Source organism: Eumetopias jubatus, unplaced genomic scaffold, assembly GCF_037043125.1.
Source record: "Eumetopias jubatus isolate StellerSeaLion01/CBP00866 unplaced genomic scaffold, mEumJub1_p1.0 scaffold_13, whole genome shotgun sequence".
Classification (NCBI taxonomy): domain Eukaryota; kingdom Metazoa; phylum Chordata; class Mammalia; order Carnivora; family Otariidae; genus Eumetopias; species Eumetopias jubatus.
In genome coordinates this window covers 80069256-80089354 of record NW_028274819.1, presented here as the reverse complement: position 1 = coordinate 80089354, position 20099 = coordinate 80069256, and the positions used below count along the sequence as shown (strand labels likewise).

The window sequence follows — 20099 nt, the reverse complement described above, 5'->3', positions numbered from 1 at the left end:
GAATGAAATCTTGCCATTTGCAGTGACATGGATGGAGCTGGACAGTATAATACTAAGTGAAATAAGTCAGTCTGAGAAAGACAAATACCATATGATTTCACTCATGTGGAATTTAAGAAACAAAACAAAGTAGCAAAGGGAAAAAAGAGAGAGAGAGAGAAACTAAGAAAGAGACTCTTTTTTTTTTTTAAAGACTTTATTTATTTATTTAAGAGAGAGAGAATGAGAGATAGAGAGCACGAGAGGGAAGAGGGTCAGAGGGAGAAGCAGACTCCCTGCCGAGCACGGAGACCGATGCGGAACTCGATCCCAGGACTCCAGGATCATGACCTGAGCCGAAGGCAGTCTCTTAACCTACTGAGCCACCCAGGTGCCCGAAAGAGACTCTTAACTATAGAGATTAAACTGATGATTACCAGAGGGGAGGTGGGTTGGGGGATGGGTGAAAAAGGAGATGGGGATTAAAGAGTGCACTTATCAGGATGAGCACCGACTAATATATAGAATTGTTGAATCACTATATTGTACACCTAAAACTAATATACCACTGTATGTAAACTATCCTGTAATTAAAATAACAATAATAATAATAAAAAGAAAGTGCTGTGCCCTAATGACTCCAAAAATGAAATATAAGAAATTTAGTAGTGATTATTACATTTTAATCTTAAAGGTCCTTGTGTTTTACTTTTCATACTTCATTCTATTCAATGGGTTGAGTATGAATGTAGTTTTGAGGGTAGAGACAGTGGGCTTCTGATCTTTCTTGTGTTTTATTTATTTCAATGGAAGAGACATTGCTATTTGACATGTCACATGAAGTATAGTGAGCCAACATCTTTCCTTCAGTTCTGTTTGCAATGTGTTCTTTATTCTCTTGCTCTTCCTTTTATCCATTCTTCCTTCTTCTTTCATCATCTCCTATTTTTAATTATATATATATATATATGTATATTCTAACATTTCTAAGACTGAAAAGCTCAAACTTTATGATCTCAGAACCACTTTGTGCTCTAAAACATTATGAAGATCCCAAAGAGCTTTGGTTATTGGTGAGTGTATCTATTAATATTTACCACATAAGAAACTAAACTGAGACACTTAAGAACAGTTATTCATTATTCTTTTAAAACTAGCAATAATGAGCCATTATGTTAGTATAAATAAGATATTTTATGGAACAATGACTATATTTTTAAAACAAAAATAGTGAAAAGGTTAGCATTATTTTATGTTTGTCAAAACTTTTAAATATCTGCCCTAATAGAAGACAGATGTTCTCATATCTACTGCATTTAATCTTTTGCAATATCAAATGGCATGTAACTGCTGGAAAACTCCAATGTATATTCATGAGAGATTGAAAGTTAAAAAAGTAAATACCATCTTAGCATTGTTATGAACATAGTTTGATTTCATGTACCTCCTAAAAAGTCTTTGGGACCACAGAGTTCTAGGACCACCTTCTAGTTTTGGGTAATGTCAGTTTTCTGAATCAGAATGATTTAACTTATTGTGTTGATAAGATTAAAGCATATATTACTATCTCCATTTATTTACAAATCTAAATTTGATTTGTCACTTATATCCATCAAAATAGCTAATATAAATTCATCGTATAGAAATCATTTAGCTCCCTAGGTTGTAAGAATATAAGACCTTATGATAATCTTTTGAGCTAACATTTTCTAACAGGTCTTTTTCCATGACATTTTAAGCATATGCTTCAGCAATGTAACACAGAATTCCATACAATCTGTAGGGAAATTGTCATTAAAACTCTTCTAAAATTATACACATACATGTGCACACATAGTCTTAATAAGGGAATATAACTTAATGGCACATTTACTTGTTAGAAATTTTTATTCTAAGGGTAAAATGAATTAGTGAACCCAAATAAATTTGAGCTACCCTCAGCAAAGTGTGAGCACAGTTATAATTAAATAATCACCAGACTTGCTTAGAAAATTGAGATAGTTCTAGAATTTAAGCCTCAGTAAAGCATTAAAAGGAGCAAATCTCCTCAGACACAGACATTTTTAATCCTGACTTTTACCAGCTCTCTCTCCAATCCTCTTTCCACATGTCTTCTCTCAGCATTTCACAAGCCTGGCAGTCAACCCCGCCCCTAGCTCTCATTTTCTAAATACTCCCAGTCTCAGGACACATATGCTCCTGTTTGTTTTAGTTCCCTTACTTATTCTTTCCTACCTTCCAATTATTCTCCTAATTTCTCTTCTTACAGCAGCTCTGCCTTCATCATATAACTCGCTGTAGACCTCCTGGCTCTGTCAGTTCTACTTACCCTTCCACTATCAACAATGGGGGCAGCAAATGCCCAGGGACTGAGCATGCAAAGACAATATCTATAGTGAGTAGGGTGGGTAGGTGGAAAGGCTATGGACACATATAATTTTGGTTCTCTGTTGTAAAAGCAAATTAATGAATTCTAAAATATAAAATAAAATATGTTATTTCAACTTTACTTCTGTCCATGAAATAAGATGCATGGTTGTGGTTTCAACTCTTTTTATAGAAATGTTTAATTTTATTCTGGATTCATAGCTATTCTGAAAGATTGATCAGTGTACACCTGAGAATGCAGATACTTTAAACAGTAACTGAATCTCTCACCCAACCTCAAGATGCTGTATTTTATGAAAGAGTGGCGAGCGGAGAAGTGGTTTATTATTGACATTATCAAGAAATGACATGGCATCTCTATTTCCATCCCTTGGGGGGAGTTTATTTTAGCTTAGCTCATACCGCCATCATAAGGTTACTCTCCTCCATACAAAAGATTGGTGGGCATTTCCTTATTTTATTGATTAACAAAGGAACGCACATATGGAATGTAGAGAAAGAACCCTCAGTTTTGAGAGGGGTGTAGCTGAGCAAATCATTCTGAAGCCCAGCTGATCTGTTTCTTTTTTTTTTTAAAGATTTTATTTATTTATTTGAGAGAGAGAGGATGAGAGATAGAGAGCACGAGAGGGAAGAGGGTCAGAGGTAGAAGCAGACTCCCTGCTGAGCAGGGAGCCCGACGCGGGACTCGATCCCGGGACTCCAGGATCATGACCTGAGCCGAAGGCAGTCGCTTAACCAACTGAGCCACCCAGGCGCCCTTTTTTTTTTTTTTTTTTTTTTTTTTTTTTTTTTTTTAAAGACCAGCTGATCTGTTTCTAGATTAATAAGCAAATATTCCAAGAAGCATTAAACAAACTTTAAATGAATTTATAAATGAAGATCAGAAATTTCAGAAAATACAGTAAAACTCTACCATGACACTATAAGCAATGTCTACAAATTCAATCACATAAAACAGAGAGTCATGTTATTATTGGGCAGACTTAAGAAGCCAGTTTTAATGTATATTTATTCACATTCACAATATTAAGCAATATAGTAATGTAAGTTCCTTAAAGGTAAACATAATAAATTAATTGAAGAAAATGTATATATATATATATATATATATATATATATATATATATCTCAAAGGCTTAGGGAAGTAATTTTTTAAAAAGACATAAAAGTTATAAATCTTAAGATTAATGATGATTTCTATTCAATAGATGTTAATTGATGTTAAGAATCAAGTGTGACTGGGAGAAGATATTTATGAATCCAAAATGGCCAAGCGATGGATATCTAAAAAATACTAAGAACATCTAAATTAAATAAAAATAATTAGGAAAACCAAGAGAAGATAATCAACACATATTAATGAGCAGTTAAAAATTTAGGCCTGGGTGGCTAATAAGCATATGAATAGATACTCTTAACTTACTAGAAATTAGAGAAATAAAGATGAGAATCATTTGTAAGATCCTAGTTTCATGTACCGTGAATGACAGAAGTGTGTGTCATTCCAAGTAAAGGGCAAGGACATGGGGAGATCAAATTTAGGCTTTACCAAGATTATGTAAGATGACCAACCATTTGTAGGTGTCAATAAAGCAATATTTATCTAAATTATGGACGGTGAAGCCTGATACGCTAGATACTCATTTTTGGAAATAAATTGTAATCTCTACTCTCTTCTGTATTCTCCCCTCTATCATATGGAGTATAATGGATGTATGGGAATACACTTTCCAGAATTTTTGCTATACTAGTCATTTTTTAGATTCCTCCAATAAGAAGCAGTAGCATGTGATTTGGAAGGTAGAAGGGGCTATTGTGACAGCAACAGGCAGTGGTATGGGACTCAGCAGATGTGGGGTTTTCAGCAGCCTTGAGACGTCCTTGTGTGAGTCACCTACCCATGAACATTAGAAGTAGTTTGAGATCCTCACTCCTCCTCCTCCTCCTCCTTCTTCTTCTTCTTCTTCTTCTTCTTTCTTCTTTTCAGATCTTCATCTTCTTGATGCCATGGAAGCTAGGAGGGAATCTGAGAACAACAGCAGTCTTTCCTTATATTATCTCAAGCTTTTCTAAGAGTTTTGTTAACCTAATTCTCTGTATTAGATATCATCTTCTAAATTCCTAGAGAGGTTCTCTCTCTCTCAGTATATTCTCGCAATATACTGATGGTACACAAACTGATCCCTACTTACAGGTGGGGGAAAAAAACAAAGAAACAAAAAAACTAACTTGTGTAAGGGCATGTCACATCATTACTTTTTATAGCAATAGTAGTCGCAAGTTTCAAAACTGAGCATTACATGAAGAATGCTTAAATAGAATGTGAGTAGAATACTTCTGAGCAGTAAGGAGCAACAACTTAGAAACATAAAGAAGCATGGCTCTATCTCAAAACATTAGTGCTGAGAATGAAAGTGGAGTAAAATAATGTAATTCATATTTAAGTATGTCTGTAAATCAAAACACATTTACTCAACAATACTCCATATTGGATAAGTTTTCATGCATATTTTCCATTGAAAATTAGATAAGGAGAGTGGGTTCATATGGGGATGGAAGGGCACAGAGAAGCAGACCAGAAGAAAAGGGGAAATAAAACATAATAAAATGGAATGGAACAGTGTAAGACAAAGTAAGTAAAATACAAAAGGAATAACTTCAAATAGACATGTATACAGTGTGCTATGAGCTGAGGAGTACGGAGTGTAAACTCTACACCTAAAGATCAGAGAGGAAAGAACTACAACACACACACACAAAAATGTTTTAATCAGTGTTTGTTTCATTTAAGTTCGCAATATTATTTTCAAATTTATTTTTCACTGTACTACTTTATATTAAAATTTAGGTTTTGAAAGCTCAGTTCTCAATAAATGTGCATTTCTTAGACATATTTTCTTAAAACTTTTCACTTGTACCTGAATCCATACCCTGCAAATGCCTATGCATTCTAAAACAATGATGAAATTAATTTAAAATACAGAAGCTTTTGAAATATTGCTGCTCTTTCAGCATCCTTTTACGAATGTTGTGTTTATTGAATTCAGGTTTTTAAACACATTAACATTAAATATATTAAAGTTGTTAAGGTGTTAACATTTAAAGATAATAGAAAAAAAATATAGAGCAGTACTACTACTTTTGCCTCTTCTCCTCTAATCTACAGGAAGTTTATAGCACAGTAAGGGACACAGACAAGGCTTCAGGAAATGTTTTTTGGCTTCCCTGTTACATGCCAACATCATTTCTATTGCAGATAACTAATTGCTTTTTATTTTTCTTGAAAAGTAATGTGGCCAGCTCCAAGGGACACATCATGATTAACCTGAGTCAATCATGGAGACCCTATGTCTCTACTAGGGATTGGTAGAGGGATGGACAATGACACATAAATAAAGTCTGCCTCAGAGATTTTAGAAAAAGATTTCTTCCCTGATGCAGACAAGAATGGCGTGAGGAGAATATCCTTTTGTTCCTCCTCATGCTTACCCAAGCCTTGAACACAGTCGATGAAAATGTGATTTCTCTAATTATAACAGCCATCTTGTGCCTATCAAATGATAAGATAGAAGACTAAACCAAAATGCTTAGGGGTGTGAAATGTTTAAGACGGTGACATGGAAAAATAGAAATATGAAAATAAGAATTCCTAATAGTTTGCTTTCTTTGCTTTATTCAGTTATTTCTTCATGTAGTCTCTAAATTATTGCCAATATTTTATAATCAAATGGGATTCCTATGAACTATAAAAGTACATGGATATTAAATAATTAGAGGAATTAACTGAATTTTATGAATCATAAAAACAAAAGGAGTCAATTTTTATATTATCTCCTGTATTCATAGATTTTATCTGGAGGGGGGGATAGTTTAAAGCAGATGACTCATATTTTCAAAATAAAATTTATAAATAATGCAAAGTATAATAGGCTTAATTCAGGAAATCTATTATATGCTATAATTTAGACAATTGTTACTTGAATCATTAAGTTATTACTAATTTCACAATTGGTTTTTTACGTACTTGGGTGAAAAATCCTTTAGGCCATAAGTCATCAATTAAAAATTATTAAATTAGTAACAAGGTTCTAATCAAATAACTTATTTTTGGAAAACAAGGACATCATTAAAATTGCTTTAGGGACTTTTCATTACTCCTGTTACATTGTAACGTAATTTTATAATTAGTAATAAAATATTTGTAACTGCCTTAAGACTTAAATTTAGAAAAATAATATTGCTTTTATACCATCAACTCTTATTCTCCATTTTTAAACATTTCCTGTTAACCATAATGCTGACAATTGGCTTCCTCTCTTGCCCTTCTCTAATTGATCCTTTAAGCTAACTCCTGTTTTCTTCACAAACATAAAACTGATATGTCACTTTTCTTCTTAAAATACTCAAATTGCCTCTCATTGCCTTTGGATATAATCCAGTGTAATTTAAAGCCATGAATGATTTGGCCACTACCTCTCTTCTCTAGTCTTGTTTGCATTCAGATAAGCACTCCATCTTCACACTCAAGAAGAGAATCCCTATGCTTAGAAGTGATTCCTTGTTCCACATTTTGGCTAAATGTGGCACTCATGCTTTTAAAAAAAGTTCTACCAAATATGAAATAACATCTCATTGCAGAGGAAGCTAATTCTTGTCTGTCCATTTTTAATTTTTGCCCTTCATAGACATTCTTTATATTTTCTATACCCAGGTTATTTTTCAATTATATGTGTTATAAATTCTCTCAGAATATGTGGAGGCTTTCTTTATTTAAATCATTTTCCCTCCGTAGTATTTTTTGATAATCCAAGTTTCTTAAATTTAGTAAAATTGAATTTTTCATGATTTTGTGTTAGTTTAATATTTTAAAATTTATTCATCGGCATGATCCTTATACCAAAATGATAAAATATGTGGATTTTGTTTATGGATTTTTTCAGCTTTTTTTTCACATCTAGGTACTTATTTAACCCAGAATTGTTTTTTTTTCCGCACGGACAAAATAAATTTTACCACTGATAATTTGTTATTATTTGAGCCAATACCACATTATTTCAACTTTTATAGCTTTATAGATCATTCTGATATCTGATAACAAACATCCACATAATAATTTTTATCAGGAGTGTCTTGATTATTCTTGTTCATTCTGCTTCTAATATACTTTATGTTAATCTTTACAGATTCTTCAGAAAACCTTACGGCAGTTTCGATTATATGAAAGTTTAAAAATTTTCTCATAAAAGCACTGCACACAGATTGATTTTTTTCCCTTGGTTACTTTTGTATTTGTATTGCTTCAATTTCAATTTTTGAACTTATATTTCTATGTCTTCTTCTGGTGCAGAAATTATAAATTCCATTGTGTTTTTCATTTCAGTGTCCATGTGCTCATTGGTAACATGTAGAAATACAATAGATTTTTGTATATTTCTCTTTGATCTTAAATTGCTGAATCAAAGAGTGCTCTAGAAATAATTGTTGCTGTTGTTGTTTAGATTACTTGGGACTTTATCTGTACATTATCATGTCATCTGAAAATAGGATCTGTTTCCTTTCTTTCCTTTTTTTTTTTTTCCTACTCTGGATGCATTTTTATTTCCTTTTTGCTTTACTGCATTGGCTGAAATTTCAAGTACCATAACGAATGAGAATGGTAAGAGCAGACATCCTTGCCTTATTCCTGATTCTGGAGGAAGGAATTTGGTCTTTTGACCATTGAGTATATTAACTGTAGGTTTTTTTGTAAATGTTATTTATCAAGTTGAAGAAGGTATCCTCTATTTCTATTTTTCTAACAATTGCAATCATGAATGGATGTTGAATTATCAAATGATTTTTCTGCATTTATTGATATGATTTTGTGATTTTCACTCTTCAGCCTGTTAATGTGGTGGATTATGTTGATTGATTTTTGAAAATTGAGCCAGACTTGATCAACTATACTTGATCATTTTACATAATTCTTCTTATATATTGCTATAATAATGGTATTTTTTTTCTAAGTAGTTTTGCATCTATATCCATGAGAGATATTGAACTGTAGGTTTCTTTCTTTATTTTTTATTTATTTTTTTGTACTTTGGTTTTGGTATCATGGTATCATGGTAATACTAACTTCAAAAAATAAATTAGGAAGTATCTTCCTTCTATTTCTTAAAATGATTTCTATATAACTGGTGAAAATTACTCTTTCAACATTTGGTTTAATTCTGCAGTAAAACTATCTGGGCCTAAAAATACCCTTAGAAAAAATTTTATATATGAATTTAATTTCCTTAATTTTTTTTAAGATTTTATTTATTTATTTGAGACAGAGAGAAGGAGAGAGAGAGAGAGAGAGAGAGAGAGCACATGAGTCGGGGGAGGGTCAGAGGGAGAAGCAGACTCCCTGCCGAGCAGGGAGCCTGATGCGGGACTGGATCCAGGGACTCCAGGATCATGACCTGAGCGGAAGGCAGTTGCTTAACCAACTGAGCCACCCAGGCGCCCTTAATTTCCTTAATTTTTGATGATTACAATGACTCTGTTTCATTCCCATTATTCATAATGTGTATCCTTTTCTTTTATTTGTCAGTCTTACTGGAGATTTGTCAACTTTACTGGTTATTTTCAAAAAACAAGCCCTTTGTTTCATTGATTTTTCTGTAATTTTTTTCTGTTCCATTGATTTCTACCCTTTATTACTTACCTCCTTCTGCTCACTTTGGGCTTGTTTTGCTGTATTTTTCTAGGATCTTGAGATGTGAGCTTATATTATTGATTTGAGACTTCCTCTTTTCTAATTCATACATTTAGAGTTATGAGTTTTCCAGGCAACACTGCTATCTGTAACCCGTACATTTCCATATGCTGCATTTTCATTTTCAATTAGCTCAATGTATTTTTTTAACTTCCTTTGGGACTTTTTCCTTTGTCCCATGGATTATTTAGAAGTCTGTTAATTAGTTTCTAAAATTTTAGGAGATTTTCCTGTTACCTTAATTTTACTGATTCCTAATAGGATTCCATTGTGGTTGGAAAACATATCTATGGTTACAAGTTTTTTTTTTAATTTGTTCACATTTTTTATATGGCCCAGTGTATGATCTACTTTTTATATGTCCCTCGAGTACTTAAAAATAAATATGTGTTCTGAGGTTTTCTGGGTGGCGAGTTCTATAAAGGCCTATTTTATTCTGTTAGTTGATTGTAATGTTGAATTATTCGATACCCTTGCAAATTTTCTATTTGTTTTGTCAGTTGTTGAGAGAAGAGTCTTGACATCCCCAATTGAGAATTTGTCTATTTCCTCCTTTAGTGCTATCAGCTTTTACTTCATACATTTTGCAGCTGTATTGGTTGACTCATTCATTTTTAGAAGCTAAATGTCTTTGTGCAAGGTTGACCCCTTTAACATTATACAGTGCTTCTCTCTGTCTCATTATTATTATTACTATTATTTTTGCTCTAAAGTCTACTCTTTTTTTTGGTACTAATGTAGCCACTCTTACTTTCATTTGATTAATATTTGCATGATATAATTTTCTATGTTTTTACTTTATAGAATACAAACTGCTTATATTGTATAATTGAAATTAGTATCTTGTATAGAGCATATAATTGAGTTATTTATTTATTTATTAAAGATTTTATTTATTTATTTGAGAAAGAGAGCAGGAGTATGGAAACAGAAGAAGAAGGAGAAACAGACTCCCCCCTGAGCAGGGAGCTGGACTCTACCCCAGGACCCTGGGATCATGACCTGAGCCAAAGGCAGAGGCTTAGTCACCCAGGTGCCACAGCTACTAATTGGGTCATTTAAAAAATATTCTGCCAATTCCTGCCTATTAAGTAGTGTAGCTATACTATTTATATTTAATGCAATTACTGATGTGCTGAGGATTAAGCCTGTCACTTTATATTTTTTTCTGGTTTTTGTTTCTCTGATTGCTTTTATCTACTTTTATACATGAACATTTTTTAGAATTCCATTTTAACTTATCTACAGTTTTCTTAGTTAAAATTCCATTTTAACTTATTTATACTTCTTATATATATAGTTAGTGGTTATTCTGAATATTTCATTATATATACAAAACTTATCACAGTCTACTAATATCATCACTTTATCAGTTTGGGTGGACTATAAAACCCTTACCTTTCTCTACAAACTTTTATCTTACTCCATTTATAATATAATTTTAAAATATTTTCCCTCTACATAGAACCACATCACACAGTGCCACATTTTTTGCTTCAGCTATCAAAATATAAATTCAATATTCAAAAACATAAATTAGGAAATCAAGAGGAGAAAGAAAGCTTATTGTATTTATTGATATTTTTGCTTACTGTGTTCTTTTTTTCCTTTCTGGTTTCTCAAAGTTCCATCTCTTATCATTTCCTGTTTGGAAAAATTTCTTTAGCCTATCTTTAGCACTAGATCAGTTAGCAGGAAACTATCTTTGTTTTCCTTCACCTAGAATATCTTGATTTCTCATTCACTGATGAAGTATATTTTTTGTAGAATATTGGTTCTGCTTGACAATTCTTTTTCTTTGTGCCACTTCTAATTTCCACAGTTTCTGGTAGGAAATCTTTCAAATAATTTTTCTCCTACAGGTAAGGTCTTGTAGGTGTCTTGTTGTTTTCAGGATGTTTTTTGTTGTTGTTGTTTAGAAACATACACATGCATGTACATACACATTTGATTATGATGTGTCTTGGTGTAGCTTTCATAAGGTTTATTCAGATTGGGGTTTTCTCAGTTTCTTTCATTTGTACATTTATGTCTCTTGGTAAATTTGTCAGTCATTTTCTTATCAACCATCATTTCTTTGAGGAGTTTTCACCTCAATAGTCTTTCCCTTCACCTTTTAGGACTCTAGATACAAATATTAGATAATTTCTTATAATGCCATGGGTCCCTCAGGCTCTGTTCATCATGTTTTGTTTTTTGTTTGTTTTGTTTTCAGTCTGTTTTATCCTCCTGTTGTTTTATCTTCTTATTGTTTTCTCTACCAGTTCACTAATTATTTTTTCTAACTTCCATTCTCATAGTGAATTAGACTGACCTGTATATTCTGGTTATTTTGTTTTTTAGTCCCATTTGGTTCTTTGTATCTTCTATTTTTAGTTGAGACTTTCTTTTTCTTTGCTGAGACTTTGTTGTTGTTGTTGTTGTTTCTTTTGTTTTAAGCATGTTCATAATGGACTATTGAAGAATTATTATTTCTGCTGCTTTAAAATCTTAATTTGATGGTTCTCACATATCTGTCATCTCAATGTTGACATCTATTTCTTTTCTTTTTTTATTCAATTTTAGATCTTTCTTGGTTCTTGGTATGATGAATGATCTTCATTGGGGCACATTCTTTTATGTTATGAGAGTCCTGAATTTACTTAAACTTTTTTTTAGCTGGCTTTTTCTGACAATAGTCTGTCAACAGAATAGGAGGAACCACCTTGTCACTGCCAGAGAGAGATAGAAGTTCAAGTTCTCCATTCAATTTTTCCTGACGCCAAAGGTGGAAAGCTCCTCCTTGCTGCTGGGAGTGGAAGTCTAGGCTGCTCCCCTGCATGGTCTCCAGGCACACCAAGGAGGAGGAGCTTCTCATCATCCAGCAGGGATGAAATTCCCAGCCCCCTACTTGACCCTCTCTGACATCACCCCCACAGAGGTTGGGTGCCTCTTTATAGCCTTACAAGGGCAGAAGTCTAGATTCCTCACTTGCTGGATCAAGTAGGAGTGGGGCCAGAGTTTTTCTGTGTTATTTGTCTAGAGTAGAGTAGTCATTACCTAAAAATTTTCTGTTTGCTAAGTTCCTCTTCCCTTGCTCCTTTGGTTAAAGAGAACAGTTCTGTGCCTGTTGGCATGTCCAGGTTGCAGTCATCTTTAACTCCAAGTCTTGGATATATGAGACAAAAATAAAACCCAGAGAACTAATTTTTTTTCCCCCAGTCCCCATGTCCCTAGCAGCTATGCCTTCTTTTTCCCACCTTTGAAGAGTCTTTTTTTTTTTTTTCAATAATGTTCAGGGCTTTTAGTTGCACTTAGCAAAGGAAATAAGTAAAATTATGTCTACTTGAGAATCTTCATCATTGCCCTTTATAAGTTCTAGGTTACTTCCTTTCGTATTTATTATTTTATTACAACCCAATCACAACATCTTTCTTATAAGAGTTACCACAAGCTCACTTGTGTGGCAACCATTTTCTTTATTCCCTTTAAAATTTACCTCATAATTATGCATCCCTATTGCATCCCATAACTACAAATCTCTATTGTTTACTTTTGCCATTAAAAAAACTATATAATTAGATTCATGTAGTATGTAGTTTTTCCTCTGTCTTATGGGTTTCTTTCTCCAATATTGTTTTTAATATTAATCTGAGTTTTTACTTGAAATCATTGCTTATATTTTCGGTTTCTCCACAGTAATTTCTTGTATGAATAAACCATAATTTGTATATCCATTTTACTTTTGATTTATTTTGGATTATTTCTAGTGTTGCCATTGATCAAAATAAAAATGTTACCATAAGTGTTCTCATACGTTCTTCTTGCTGCAAATGTGCAGGCTTCTAAAGATGTATCAAGTTGTTATTGTCATTGTTTTTAACATGAGAAAATGTTGTGTCCATAAATGAAGACACATTCACCTTGTAAGAATGCAAGTTGAATTAGTAAATATATTATTTTTCACATTTAAGTATTGTGCATGTTTCAGTACAGCTTTGTTTTCATTTATTGGTTTAGGTCTTTTGTATCTCATGGGAAATTGTAATGGGATACTGTTTGTTCTTAGGTGTCTCTTATTTCATGTAGGGCCCTAGATCAATGGCCTATGTCTATTGAATATCCCCAAGTCAACGTGACAAATATTTTTAATCCCTTTTTTGCAGTGGGCCAGCCTTTTCAGTTTTCTAAGTTTGTGGGGTTTAGTTCCAATCTGTACTGTAGGAGAACAATGCATCTGTTTCCCAATCTAGTATATACTGTTTGATATTATTTCTTATATATCAGTAGTCTGGTTGTTTACAACAAACATGTTCCTCTTCATGGTTAGAACCTGAGATATTTCTTTCTTGTTTTCTTTTTCTCTTGATTCTTATTTAAACAAGTGTTTTTCATATTTTGTCAATTTCTGTGTGTAAAATGGATATTTGGAAAACAACTGTATTAGTCTAATATACTGACCATTATTCTATTAAATAATCTTTAAAAATTAAGACACAAATGTGATGCATTATTTCAATAAAACACTACTTTTGTACTATATTAAAAAACCTTTTTTTTTTTTTTTTTAGTACAAAGTTAGGGCTCTTTATTCAGACAGTAAAGCACAGCAAAGTGGGAGAGCTATGCTGTCTCCACGGCAACAGAACATCTCATAAATGTAAAGTCCTTGGCTTGCATCAGGCAGACTCTTCCTGGCTCAGGAGAAATATGTTTTAACTTGATGAGAACAAAACCAAGCAGCCTGGCTAGAGTGCAGAAGCGGGGGCTGGCTGTCTGGTCAGTTCTGGAAGTGCTTAGTGAGCATGTCCAGCAGCTCCTGCTTCTTCAACCCGCCGGACAGGCCATACACCCTGTAGGCTTCCTTCAGCATGGGCACAGTGAGCTTACCCAGTGTGCCCTTGCTCACATGGACCTTCAGATCCTCTTCAGATAACTCCATTTTGGGCCTTTTGCTTCCAGAACCTTCATCATCTTGTATCTACTTGGCAACTTTTCCTTCAGGATTATAATCTGGTGGGTAGACAAGCTCCTTAAACTCATTCACCAGGGAGCCCAGTCTTTTATCTATTGCTTCAATTTTAGGCGGTGTCAGATCCACCGCTAGCTCAGGCTCCATGAGATCCAAAGCCAGAGCCTCCAGGTTCCTGAAGTGTTGCTGCAGCACTGGATTCTCCAAGCTGTCACTTCTGTAGTTGAAACGGAGCTTCTGAACAATAGCCTTCATCTAGTCTATCTGCTCTGGGTTCGCCGTGACTTTTTCAGTAAAGGGCACCTTCCGTTTATCATCAGCGTAGGGTAAGAAGACAAGCTGGAAGCCTGGGGGAGTCACCTGAAATTTCTGCTCATCCAGCTCCTCTTCCTGTGGCAACAAGGCCACAAAATAAGAAGGGATGTTCTGACGGGGAGTGTATCTGCACACTGCCATGACCTCCTTCTCCAGACATTTGGTGAGGAGAGCACCGAACAGGGTTGAGCTCCATTCAGCAGGGACTCTTTGGGGTACACGAACAGGGAGGGCCTCAGGTAATGGTGCTTCTTCAGCATTATCAAGGGCTTGAGACCGATGAGAATCAAACCTGGTTCATCAAAGCATTTCAGCTCTTCTGTTTCCTCTTTCTCTAGTACAATCTGATGACTCCCATAGTTCTGAGACCTCTTGGTGTCCCTAGGCAGAAGCAAACTGCCGGTATTTACATCAAATGTCCGGGTCTTGGATTTCACTTGTTCACTGGTTTTCTGATAAAGCCTCACAAGAGGAGGGTTGACAGCCTTCTGGACCATATTATACATGCTGACAGTGAGTGCTGTATCTTTTTTTTTTTTAATTTTTTTTTATTGTTTTGTTAATCACCATACATTACATCATTAGTTTTTGATGCAGTGTTCCATGATTCATTGTTTGTTCATAACACCCAGTGCTCCATGCAGAACGTGCCCTCCTCAATACCCATCACCAGACTAACCCATCCCCCTACACTCCTTCCCTCTAGAACCCTCAGTTTGTTTTTCAGAGTCCATCATCTCTCATGGTTCATCTCCCCCTCTGACTTACTCCCCTTCATTCTTCCTCTCCTGTTAGCTTCTTCTTTTTCTTTTTTCTCAAAATATGTTGCGTTATTTGTTTCAGAAGTACAGATCTGTGATTCAACAGTCTTGCACAATTCACAGCGTTCACCGTAGCACATACCCTCCCCAATGTTTATCACCCAGCCACCCCATCCCTCCCACCCCCAACCACTCCAGTAACACTCAGTTTGTTTCCTGAGATTAAGAATTCCTCATATCAGTGAGGTCATATGATACATGTCTTTCTCTGATTGACTTATTTCACTAAGCATAACACCCTCCAGTTCCATCCACGTCGTTGCAAATGGCAAGATCTCATTCTTTTTGGTGGCTGCATAATATTCCATTGTGTATATATACCACATCTTCTTTAACCATTCATCTGTCGATGGACATCTTGGCTCTTTCCACAGTTTGGCTATTGTGGACATTGCTGCTATAAACATTGGGGTGCACATACCCCTTCGGGTCCCTACATTTGTATCTTTGTGGTAAATACCCAGTAGTGCAATTGCTGAATCGAATGGTAGCTCTAATTTCAACTGTTTGAGGAACCTCCATCTGTTTTCCAGAGTGGTTGCACCAGCTTGCATTCCCACCAACAGTGTAGGAGGGTTCCCCTTTCTCTGCATCCCTGCCAACATCTGTCATTCCCTGACTTGTTAATTTTAGCCATTCTGATGGGTGTGAGGTGGTATCTCATTGATGTTTTGATTTGGATTTCCCTGATGCCGAGCGATGTTGAGCACTTTTTCATGTGTGAGTGCTGTATCTTTGCTGAGCTTAAACTTCAACCTGCAGAGCACATGCTTCTTGGTCTCCTTGGTGCGAACCTTCCTCAACAGGTCTTCCAGTTTGCTGGATTCCTCAAAGTGAACCCCTAAGTCCTCACCCTCGGCTGTGCTGATGATATCTCAGTAAAACAAGGATATGTCAGAGCCCCCACGCTTCCTCAGGTGCATCAAGTCCAGATTGTTTCTTCACAAGTGTATATAGCATTTCTTCATGTAAGTAATAGTAATAGAAAACAACTTGCTGTTACTTTATGAATTGATTCACAAACTTAAGGAGTATGTGGATTCTACCTTTGCTCTTCTGTACATATCCAAACAATTTTATTGCTGCAAAATGTTTCATATATACTGACTTCACCCTTATTTCTCCATGTTTAAGTTAATATTTCCCTTTTTGCTGACTACTCTCATAACTTAGGTAAGAAATGAAAAATAAACAACAAAACAAAAGTAAAATTCCAAAACACAAGACACAGTATCTAAGAAATTAGGATAGTGCTTTGAATATACCAGTTCTTCAATAAATAATTAATACTAAATGAGATTTGCTTGTGTATTTTAGATATATGTGAAACTTCAAATATATAAATTATATATATATATATTCACGTACTTTATATACAAAATTAACCTATTAAGAGGTTTTAAATAAATGAATATTTAAGAACAATAGCATTGTTAATACAATGCTTTGTGTATAATAAATGTTGACTACATTTGTTGACTTAAATCCCAACTCAATTAACTAATGAAGGAAAAGAATAACACATGGTGTTCTTTTCTGTCATGGTTTACCTAAGGCCAGGAGATTATATCCTGATGTAAATACTTCAGGGAAAATACTTTCAAACTCTAAATAGCTTGCTCATTCACCATGTTTTAATGATAACTTGAGGCAAGCATGGAAGGGTGACATTGATGATGGGGATGGGTTGTCTAAAAATGCCAACCATAGAGTGCAGGTTTATGCTTTACAATCCTTAATGGTGTATTAAGGAGAAAAAGAAGATGATGACAGAGAAGACAATGATGAAGGAGGAGGAGTAAGAGGAGAAGAAGAACGGGAAGGAGGGGAGAGGAAGTAGGAGGAGGAGAGATAAAGGAAGGAGAGGAAGAAACTAAGGGGATGGAGTGTCATCAAGCAAGTTATCATTATGTGCAAAATTAAATTTTAGCGTGGCTTCCCAAATTGCTATGTTAAATTGTAATTTGTGCTTTTGTCAACAATGCTTTGTTTCTTCCTCTTTAACAAACTATATAGTAGCAGTTTTGGTTTGCAAATGAATATTCAAGCTGTATGTTTACACCCTAGACTATTCCTCACAATGTTCTCTATTTTTTGTGTCACTGTAGACTTTCAGGTAAAATTTTTTTCTCATGAATATACCTCCATCAATAAAGCATTCTGAGAGTCTTTTTATTAAGAGTATATGTGAAGCATAATCTTGATCTCTTGTTTTAGTTGGAAATACATATTACACTTCAAGGTGATTCCCCTGGTTTACTCAGCTACTGTACATCTAGATGTTATATTTCTATGGATTTTTTTTGTTCTTCTCCACCATGAGAAAACAATTATTTATAGAGCATCTATTTTCTTGTTTGCTATAAAATGAATGTGATTGTTAAAACGTAATAGCAATGTATTTCACTATAGAACACATGATTAGTTCCCTCTTCAAACAACATAGTTTGTTGAGTTATATATTTTTAAAAAGGAAAGAAACTCTGAGAAAGACAACAAATTAATATCGACCACATATGTCTATTTTATTTTTCATCTTACCAGAGAGGTATTTAACCCTGCTTTTATGCTGAGATAAATTGGTCACCTTTAAAAAATACCAGTGCTTTGGTTTCACCACATAAAAATCTGGGGGTAGGGTCCAGGCATTATTATTTTTTAAGCTCTCCAGATAAATCCAATATGTAGCTAAGGAAGAGGACTGCCTTAGACAGTGATTACCTCTGTTGTGCTATATATTGTAAGAAAAACTACTACCACTGCCATTTGTTGAAAAGCTTCTATATATCTGGTCTTTATATATTCCGTTACATTCTATAATCTTCACAAACACCATATAAATTCAGTATTCTCACTTTTAGATAGGGAAGCAGAGTCAGAGGATAAAGTCACTTGTACAAATTATACAGCATCCAGAAGTTAATGACAAAGTATGCAGATCTGTGAGCATTACTGAATATAACACATGGTGTTAATGAGTTGCTTCACTTCTAGAGCCCATTTATATCAAGTTCTCTTTTCCTTGTGTCAACAAAGGAGAGTCCACTTCATTGGCCCCTTGTAATTAGTTGGGGTCATACGACTAGTTCTGGCAAAGGAGGTGAGGGGAAATGATGTGCATCATTCTAAGTGTGGATGCCTTATCCCCCACCATGCTGTCAGAGGATGCTGCATGTTTGCAGCTACAGGATGGTGGCATCACTGTCACACTGAGATCCTCAATGATGACATGAAGCAGAGCCCCTGACTGATTAGCTTTGGATGTGTAGTTGAGAGAAACATACTTTTTATTATGTTAAGCCACTGAGATTTGTATGTTGTTTGTGTCACAGTATCACATGGCACATAACTTTGAACACACTTATGATTCTTTCACCCTTCCATTCTGAGCCATTTGGGTACCTAAGAAAAATCCCTAGCTAATAAAAGGTAGATGGCTCAAATGATGTTGTTGAAGAGACCATTTTATTTCTGGATGAATTTAAAGCAGTATAGGGGAGGAAAGATAATTTTCCTCTCCCCTTTTGAGTTCTTAACTGAGACTCCTATATAATAAACATTAACAAAAGAAAAACAAACAAAAGTTTATTAACATATACACCTCATGTATACATGGAGATACCCAGGGAAAACTGAGTAACTAAAAGAGATGACTTTAAAATTCAGGATTAAATATTATCTTAATAGGGAAAGGAGAGGGGGAGTGAAGGTATCTTAGGGGAAAACAAATTATTTTTTAGGTAAGATGAATAGACTCTTATAAGAATAGATGGTATGTTTGATAGTTTGTGACAATGTTGTCTGGGTGTGGTATAGACCTCTAGACGCTGCATCAATCTTCCCTGGTTAATGGAACTCCAAGAGGGGATTTATGACAATTGAATTCCTTTTGGAGGATCTATCTTCAACCAGATAAAGGGAGTTCAGAGAAAGCCTTTCTCTTCAGTTACTGTTTTTCAAGGCCTACAGGTCAGAATAACCAATGATCAAAGGGACATATTTGGGGTATCCTTCAAAAACAAATCAGTTTCTATTTGTCTTTAATATATGCTTGAAAAATAACTCTTAACAAAAGCTAGATTTTATTGCTGAATATTGGATTTGAGTTATTTTCTCCAAAGAATGCTTATGCATTTTATGGCACATTCATTTAGATAAGAATGAAGGCTTATCCTCATATTCTCCACCCTGGATCATTCACGCATCCATCTATCCATTCACTTATTAACTATATATTGAATCTCTATAATAGGTCTGCAATAAGGAATAGCTTCATCACACACCACAAGAAGGATCAAGGTGCCATTACCTTTGTGGAGCTCCAAATTCACCAAGTCATCAGTCATCAGCAGGGGGAGAAAAATGGCTGAATCACTCACTGAACAATAGATGCTTTTATTGGGAGAGACTGGTCATGAATATAGCAGGACATTTTTTGCTCTGCCTTCTAACAATAGGCTGGTTTTCAGGGAAAGATTGGAAAGGGATCCTCAGATTTAAACAATACAAAATCCCTTCCAACTTTATAGGCTCAATAACTGAGAAAAGTTCTATAATGAAGGAATTGATTGGAAGCAGTGGGCTAGGAGCCAAATATCACTGCTTACCCTTGAAGGCTTATACTCAATGAAACAAGGAAAATAAATGAAAACAACACTGAAGCGGTTAGCAACTGTGTGAAAGACGTATTGCCCTGAGGAGTCTACCTTATTCTCTGCTCTTAAAAAAAAAAAAAAGTATCTCAGAATGAGAAATGATTTGTCTTTGCAGTAAAGTTTACTGTAGGAGAATGGCAAGATAATTAATTAAAATACTATTTTGTGTTCTGAGTTTGTTTTGTTTTGTTTTGTTTTCTTGTTTCAAGAAGATAGCAAATTATATCATTTTCTTTGCTGTGGAA

The 20099-nt window shown here is 34.6% G+C and overlaps 1 pseudogene; it reads right to left on the bottom strand.

The window, feature by feature from the left end:
- Positions 1-13871: 13871 nt before the first annotated feature.
- LOC114221551 (DNA repair protein Ku70 pseudogene) overlaps positions 13872-20099 on the bottom strand; it is a 150514-nt pseudogene continuing 144286 nt past the window's right edge.